A 9,395-nucleotide genomic window follows, 5' to 3' on the forward strand; every position below is an offset into this window, starting at 1 on the left:
TGCGAAAATGGGAACCAGTACTAAAAAACCTAATTCCAGCGCAAATTGCAGCGTAAATTACTATTGCCGGGAGATCACTCTAAACATCAAAATCAAAATCTTCGGTATCAACCGTGACACATCGACTATCTCTGGAATCCTCCGTAAAAAAGCGGTGATAGGGTAAAACTCTTACCCGTCTATATAATGCCTATTGTTTTTCTTGGAGGTCATAATATACTAAATAGTTTCCCTTTATAATTCAATGTAAAAGCAACAGCTTTAAGCGAAAATAAATGCAGCATTTTGCACTTAGAGACCCCCATAACCATACCTTTTCTAAGAGGCCATTCAAAGAGGAATCGATATATGCAATAAAAAAGATATGTCATGTTCAAACGAAGACATTAACTTTTTAATTTCTAAACCGATTCACTTCCAATTGATACTGAATATCTCTCATGACAATACGGTCAATCTCAACTATGCATGGCCCCCATTACCAACGCTGGGGTGCCCCCTGGGTCAAACATGCGGCGTGGGGATACGCGTCGGCCTCTGCCGCGCCATTTCTAGTTGTTGTATGAATTCAATATGAATTTCTATGAATGGAATAGTGAGAACTGTCTGTGCTTCTTCAGTATGGTATTTTTGTCATAAATACCAGTTTAATTTATCATCTAGTGTGAATAGCTTTTACATGAAATGCCAATTGTGTTGTTGTTGTTGTTTTTGAAAGATAATTGCATCTTGTTGTAAATAATGAATAAATCTTTTTTATTTGAACACTTATGAGATTTTCAATAAATAGCAAATCACTATTTTGTCATTGGATATATTTCTTAATTTAACGGGCATTGCTTTAACATGTGAGTCTGGCTCTGGGAAAATTGGACTCAATGCATGTGCTCAAAATGTTTTCTCAGATTAGCCTGTACCGTCAGCACAGGCTTATCAGGGACAACACTTTCCGGCAGAGACTTTTTTATCGAAAAATTCCATTTAGCGAAAATTTCATCACTGATTTGCCCTGATTAACACTTGACAAACATGCATTAAGACCCATTTTCCCAGACCGAGGCTCAATTATGTTGTTGTTGTGTGTCTTGTAATGACTGTGGATGAAGCCATCCATCATGAAAAAGCGTGTCAAAATAATCTAAATACTGAATAACCTTTTTTACAGTTTTATTAGAAAATATATGTATTACATGACATACTGGTTAAATAACTATTAGGATGAAACACACATTACATAAACATCATCTGAAAACAAAATGATCCCTCCGGTGCTGTTGCTAGTGTATCCCACACATACTGCATATGACTAGACATATGTAACTTTACCATGATCATACATTTGTTTTCAAAACAATCTATACACTGGTGCAATATAAGTTAAAAACCTACATATACATGTGAGATTGCACTACTGTCTGGTTATATGTAAATGCCTGGATGCACAATAAATAAACTGATTGTTACCTGTCAGTTTGTTTGCCAAACTTTTTTTACACATGTTAACTTCTTTCATGTAAAAGAAGTAATATATGGAAAACATTTTTGGTAGCAAATTATATTGTTGCTAGTGTTCACCTTTTACTTATAAAAGACATAGAATAAGTGCGGAAAAGCACATAACCTCATTTAATGCTAGAATTCAGGGTCCTGTCTTAACAAAGATCGTATGACACTTTTTGGTTATGACTGAATATTCAGCTTACAATAAATAGGCATTTAGAATCTGTATGATCCTTATATAAAGGGGATGCGAATATTGAAAGGAAATAAATACAATTTACCCTTGCTCTGGTAAAATGGGGTTTAATGCATGTTCCTTAAGTGTCGTCGCCGATTAACGTGTACGGTCCGCACAGGCTAATCAGGGAAGACACTTTTTGGTTTTAATGAGATTTTTTGTTTAAAGAAAGTATTTATTACAAAAATCCAGTCGAGCCGAAAGTGTTGTCCCAGATAATCATGTGTGGACAACATAAGCTAATATGGGACGACACTTCCCACACATGCATAAAGCCTTTTTTTATAAATCTTAATAAAATACCACTTCAGATATTGGATACAGAGCAGCCAAATTCTTAGCAATAAAACACAAAGCACACTCTATTATCATTATCAGAACATCTAGACTGGTCTCTGAAGGTTTTTCTTGAGCTGCTTGTAGCTTCAGTTAATCTGATTCACCTCTGTGCCGGTGTCTCTCCCGGGTCTCACCTAGCTCCTTCAACAGGTGGTCATTAGTTGTAACCAGGGACCTGCATTTACAGTAGGGAAGTGAATGCAACACATTTGTCTTGTTAAGGTTGAAATCATTTAATATTTAGCTTGACTTATACAAGAGCTTAGGCCTTATTAAGAAACATGAAGTACATGCAATTCTGTAACTGATAACTTATTATAGTTATTGGCCTTGGATTTAACGGCAAAAAACATTTTAATTCTATAAATGATACCATCAGAGTTACCGGTATAACCTTTGCAGTTTGAATCTGACTCAACTCGATACACATGTTTATTTGTATACAGTACTAATAAGTGCCGTGTTGTGGAATCTGATTTTCTATATTGCAGCAATGGACGGGTACACTTGGGAATTATTTTTTTTAATTCGAAATCGTTTGAAATATCCTAAACTATGGAACTCAAACCATAAACCTTTTTAGAGTTAACTGCCAAAAGCATTTTTTCCTCATAATTAATTATGTAGCAGGTTTCCAGAACAAATTGAAAGTACAGAAAGGTCTTGTAAACAATTATTAGGAAGTATTCAATAATAAATGGCTTCTTTAAGTTTACACAGCAAAATAAGATGTATATGCATGAATATTATGAAACAATAGACATCGTTACATTAAAAATGAATTAGTGTGGTATAAACTGTAGTTCCAAAATATCTAGCACAGGCCAGGGCCTCTTTAGTGATGCCTACCTTATTACTCCTGGGTATAATAGTCTAGTGCTGGCTGGCACTGCCACAGTTCCTATATTTGCATGTTCATGCCTCCTTTTTTTACTGTCGGGAGAAAAATTGCCTTTGCAGCACTAGTGCTTCTGACAGAGGTTACTGATGCAGGTGCTGGTATTATGTACTCCTGTCACTTGTGTTGACATTCAACAATTCTGCTGCCTGCCTTAAAAGATCAGCTGCTCTTTGCTGTTAGCTCATATCTGAAAATGTATTATGTGAATTATTTTTTATTTATAAAACAAGTCACCAGTATGTAAAATAATGATAGATTCGAGAGATAATAACTATTTCGTAGTCAGATATTACACTTGCTGATCTAAGTTTCTACACTTTTTTCACAGAAATATGATCTTATCTGCTTTGATCATCTAAGTACCATCTTAATGGGAAATCTTCACTATTGTCCTACATGTACTAACATCTTTATGTGTTTTTTTTGTATGGTGTTTATGCCCGTGTATTTAACTTACATTAAGGCAAAGATTCACTTAATTATGCTTCCTGGGTTTCACCAGTACTAGGCTAGGGCTCTGCAGTCTCGCCAGAGGAAACTCCTATGAAAAAAATCAGCACCGCATGTGAGAATCGAACCCAGGACCCTGAGTTACAAACCGTAAACATTAACTGGGTCACTGAGCTACACATTATAGATGCAAAGAAAAACAAGATCGATCTGCCATTTAAGCGTATACTTCATTAAATGTGTCTGTTTGAAGACACCTGTTAGGTAACTGTTCAACCCGTAATGTGGTCAACTCAAACCCATTTTGGTCAACTTTTACCCTTTTTTTGGTCAACTGGTACCTATCCAAAGTCATCGCTTACCCAATATACAGAAATAGGTGTAAGATGGTCAACATATATTGATAATAGTATAAAACAGTATGAGAAATATAATTATTTGAAATGAAAAAGAGAAACCATTTAATTCAAAAATACATAATTATTTTTGTTCGTTAATGAGGTAACTGTGCATACTTATTTTCTCACGTTGCTTTCCATTTTAATTAGCTCTATATATGAATATCCATGCCGTATTGGGAATAAACTAGTAAAAAAAACTATTATAATGAATAATTTGAATAAGATACAGTTTTACCAACCTAGGTACGATTTGATTAGATAAAGACAGTGTTACGAAGATATGCGATGAACATAGTATGAAAGTAAATGATAGTTAAATTCAAACATGCCAACAGTTAGACATTTTGATCATCGTAACCCACCTTCGTTACAATGATATTATATGGGACGTTTGACAAGTACATGTAATTGAAAACAATATTACGTCCATTAACTTTAAATAGACCTTAATCACAAACCAAATGACAACTCAACTTTCGAAATGGGGATTACTTGTAATCGTATGCAATTTACCTAATAAAACAGTAAATAAACAAGTAAACTTTACCTCAATAAGAACTGTTGGAAATACGTTCGAAACGACGCTGTAGAGTAATTCATCTGGTAGATATATAATACAACACCGTTATAAATATTAACCTTTTACGAAAACTACCGAAAACTACTGAAAACTCTGGTTCTCCGTCGTGTATGAATTCCGTATTACTAATGCATTCGTCTTAATGCATTCTGCATTCGGCTTACTTCATGTGAGCTGCTGCCTTGTGCGTATTCATTTTTACAGAAATAATGCATTTGTCATTTACTCGCAAGAATACATGATTAACATACATCGAGTAAACATTAAAAAGAAGTATGCAAACAATATTTCACTTACTGATAGAAACAAGCATAAAGACGCAAGGAAGACGCAGTTATTTTGTAACAAATAAAAGAAAGCAAAATGCAATTGTCATTTAGCAGTATGCAATTGTCATTTAGCAATATGTAATTGTACTTTGGCAACATGAATGGACTGGCGGATATTCCCTTCCATAATTTTCTGAACTGGGTTACAAGTAGGGAAGGAACATGGCGTTACCTGTGGTTGTGATAGCTTAAAGCGTGAAAATAGTATGTTTTATTCTGATTTAATAATTAAGCCGCGCTCTGTGAAAAGGGGATTTAATGTATGTGCGTAAAGTGTCGTCTCAGATAAGCCTGTGCAGTCCGCACAGGCTAATCAGGGACGACACTTTCCGACTAAACTTGATTTTTGCTAAGAAGAGATTTTCATGAAACGAAAAATAACATAAAAGCGGAAAGTTTCGTTCCAAATTAGCCTGTGCGAACTGCACAGGCTAATCTGTGACAACACTTGACGCACATGCATTAAACCCCCTTTTCACAGAGCACGGCTCATTTTTACAATACCAGCTTTGTGTACTGATCGTACACAAAACGAGCTTATAATCCCCAGATCAGTATGTATTTTCTATGTATTCGACCAGCAGTCTCTTTTTCGAGAAATATGTTCGAGTCTTGCGTGTCTGTTTTAATAGCGTTCAACAAATGTATATGCAACTTTTTAATCTCAGAGTTGACAAATCTTCTTATCCCGTTTAATGATAATTTTGGTAAACAACGAGACCTTAAAAGTATCCACATTTTTTCTTTTATTTAACCTAATGACTTGGTTTTTAGCCCAAACGACGAAGTTTCGAATTTGGCCGGGATATGGGGACAAAGGGTCTGACTAAGTTTAACAAAGATTGGATAATAAATGTGAATTTCAAAGAGTTCTTAAGGTAAATGTTGACGTCTATCCGACGAACTAAAGAAGGTGTAGTAATAAAACGAGAGATTCTCTGGAATTCAAACTTCATATAAGTCCATCAAACAACATTAATAAGAAAAACAAAGAGCATTACTGCAGGCAGTTGTTTTACTTATTTGACAAAACGATTTTGTATACATAATTATAAAATACTACTAAAGTTTGTCTATATAGTTTCTATAACATATGTACACGAACGAAAAATTATTACACTTAATAGTTTCATTTGACATCCTTAACATATGTCCAGGAGACACAAAATATACAAGCTGTGTAAACTTAGATAACACATTTTTTATTAATATAAACCAAGATAACAACAAGGATCTTGACAAAATATGATATTTTGCAGGATGTGCGATCGTTTCCACTTTTCTGTATCCTATTTATTTGTCGTTAAAGCTAAACCAAAGGTCAGATCAATTTAGGCGTAAATGCTATAGTGATTATTAAGCTATTAGCGGAAATTAACAAAAAGGCAGAAAAAAACTAACAACATCTGTTTTCATATTAGACTTTTTACACACATTCGTTTTATATATAGAGTTGTTAAGAGTTTAAATGTACGTGCAGTATAAAGCATAAAAATAACGATAAATATAATTGTATATGAAGTCTAGAAAACAATTTATTTTCTATTTTACATTTTATATTGCTTGATTATTGTACATTTGAAATCTTATGTGTAGTTTTAAACATATTTCTAAGTAGCTTTAAGAAAATACTTTAACTGTACGATGACTAGTAACAAATTGTTTGGAGACAGAATAACTAAAACAAATTCTCTTCATCAGCCATAAATCATTTTATGGATATGGGTGTTACATGCAACATGAAAAACACTTTTAAGCGACTGAATATTACAAATGTACAGTTACTTGACACATATTTTGAAAGCTGATCCTAAAAGGGCTATACAAAACAATATTTTAAAACCGCAGGTTTGAAGACAAAACAACCCATTGACTATGCTAAGATGTATGACGTTGTTGGCAATCAGAGAAAAATAACCATTCTAAACTATGGTTTTTAGAAATGTTGATGTCAAAATTTTAGCAAAAAATCATGTTCGACCGTCACTTGGAGCTATAAAAGCGCCTTAACTTCAAGTCAGTGAATGTATTTTGTTTTTTCAACCAATTAATCTATGGATACAAAGGTGACATATAAAAAAATCCTTTCAAGATCACATATCCTTTCAACCGTTATAATTTGAATGAAACTATCGTTGATGGATTAAATCGTTCAGCGTTGTTTATTAATAAGGTGTAAATGAGTTATTCCATAGGACTAAATCTTTTCTTTGGGCTGTATTTCATTGAACACATTATTGTACTTTTTATGCATTTAACAATGTGTTCGTGTATAAATTGATAGTGACTTGAAAAATATCTAAAATGGATATCAGTTGTAATTTAGCTGTCTTATTCTAGACTCGAAGTTTATATGTTTCTTGTATAATAATATTTTGATGTACATGTATCATAATGTATGGACAAACAAACATTATTTTAAAGAAGTTCTTCCAGTAATTTGGTTGAGTGATAAGTGATCAAGTGATAAAGTAAGTGGTGGTAAATCAAATACAACCAGTTTCCTAAATGCATAATCATCTGAAGCCCGACTGGGCATCAGAACCGAAACCTATTTTCTCTTGGATTCACATTTGTTCATACAACTTTTGAAATATATATACATTATTGACAAACAAATTCAATTACATGCATTTTTCCCGATAAACTTAAACGGTTTTCCAAAATCAGACTTTGAAAAGTTCCTTTCCAAAATATACATCTTGCTAAAACTGGTTTAGTACAAGTATGACTATTAAATAATTTTAACCAATGGACAAATTTAATATAGCATGTAGATCAGCTCATTGACCAATGAAGGCACACACGACATATTCGTTACTATCATGGATGGTGGTAATGTTTCTACTCATCTGCGTTATCACGGTAATGCCCATTTGTATCTAAGGTATTAAGAAAGGACAGTAACCACTAACAGCATCAATAGCAGTCTGATAATTGTGAAAAGGCCATGTTTGATCATTACTCTTCGAGTAAGTACAACGTCTGAAACAGGCTAGTATTGTGTGCACACGCTAATCGATGCAAGTTTGATTCGTTTGTATGTCACCACTTTCGTACGTAGGTCTCGCTTGTCAGTAGCAATATACGTTTATTATTAAAACAGCTGGGCGAATTGGAATCGCCAATGGATATGTTGTTGACTGATTTCTAACGTGTCTGAAGAAATTAAAATAAAGTGTTGACTGCATCAGTTATGACGGTTAGCGCACTCATTGTAGACTCATCGGAAACCAGCCTTAAATCACCGTAGGTCAAGCGCGCGTTTGAATATGAAGCGGACCGAAGCTGTGGCAAGGAATCATGCGATGGAAGTAAGTCTATCGTACGTGAATTACTTTTCATAACAAATAATTTATTGACCAACAAACTCATATTGAACGATAAACGCAAGTGATATCGGAAAGGTTCGCAGAGAACTTTAACTACTAAAAACAATTATATCAACATATTTGTTTATGAACCGATACAAATGTTCACTCAAGCATTTATAGTCACTCGCTTCTTAATCCGTCCGTCCGCATTGGTGTTTACACACGAATCGCAACTCGGCGACCCGGGTTCAATACCACTCACTGACGGTATGAGTTTGGTTGGTGGTCGCCATACTAAATATATGGTTTTTTTCCTAGGTACTTAAGCCCGCCCCCGTACCCCCACTCCTTAAGTATATGACTTAACAAAACAAATATACGTCAGTAAAAAATGAAGAGCTTAAAATAGCAGCTATAATTCATATTCGTTCCAACTGTCGTGAGTTATGTTAGTTAAGTTGGTGCAGGAACACACACCGGATCCTCACATAATGCAGCCTCAGGCGCTTAAAGGGATCTTTTCACGCTTTGGTAAATTGACAAAATTGAAAAAAGTTGTTTCAGATTCGTAAGTTTTCGTTTTAGTTATGATATTTGTGAGGAAACAGTAATACTGAACATTAACCATGCTCTAATATAGCCATTATATGCATCTTTTGACGATTTTAAAACCTAAAAATTATAAAGCGTTGCAACGCGAAACGATTGAATAATTTGGAGAGTTCTGTTTTTGTCGTTAAATTTTGTGAAACTACGAAGATTGCTTATATAAGGTATAAAATACGAAGAGAACGTGTACTCGGCGGAATAGCTCAGTAGGCTAAAGCGTTTTTACTTCAGGACTCTGGCAGGACTCCAGGGGTCACTGGTTCGAAACCTGCTGCGGGCAATGTTCTTTTCCTTTTTTTAAATTTTTTCTTGATTTTTTACTGGAGCTTTTACGATCCAATGTTTACATTTATCAATATAAAGCATTTAATGAATAAGTTAAAAAAATGCCAAAATCTGTGAAAAGGCCCTTTAATTACCTAATAAACTATGATATACAAGTCCGTCTGGTTTTGATCTGGTGCTTTTATCATCAACAACTGTCAAGATTGCAATATATCTTCATGATGAACGCATGTAACACACACACATACAAATGCAAACACCGTGCAATCGCGCACATACATATAAACGCGCATATTCACGCGAACACACATATGGGCACACGCGAGTATCGTTCACTAGATATAAATGGTCGAACGTCAAAGTGTCCGTAAGTTGCAAATAAATCATTTTATTTATTTATAAACTATTCTTCACGAATACCTTTCTTTAGGGGGGTACTATCAGCAAAC

General features: G+C 34.3%; 1 long non-coding RNA gene across 1 annotated transcript; it reads right to left on the reverse strand.

Annotated features, from left to right (window-relative positions):
- Window positions 1-840: 840 nt before the first annotated feature.
- Window positions 841-4,421, reverse strand: LOC127834173 (uncharacterized). The gene is made up of 3 exons (XR_008027828.1): window positions 4,377-4,421; window positions 2,927-3,165; window positions 841-2,252 (listed from the first exon to the last, which is right to left on the reverse strand). It is a non-coding gene; the product is annotated as an uncharacterized LOC127834173 (long non-coding RNA).
- Between the last annotated feature and the right edge of the window lie 4,974 nt (window positions 4,422-9,395).

Source organism: Dreissena polymorpha, chromosome 6 (genome assembly GCF_020536995.1).
Source record: "Dreissena polymorpha isolate Duluth1 chromosome 6, UMN_Dpol_1.0, whole genome shotgun sequence".
NCBI lineage: Eukaryota > Metazoa > Mollusca > Bivalvia > Myida > Dreissenidae > Dreissena > Dreissena polymorpha.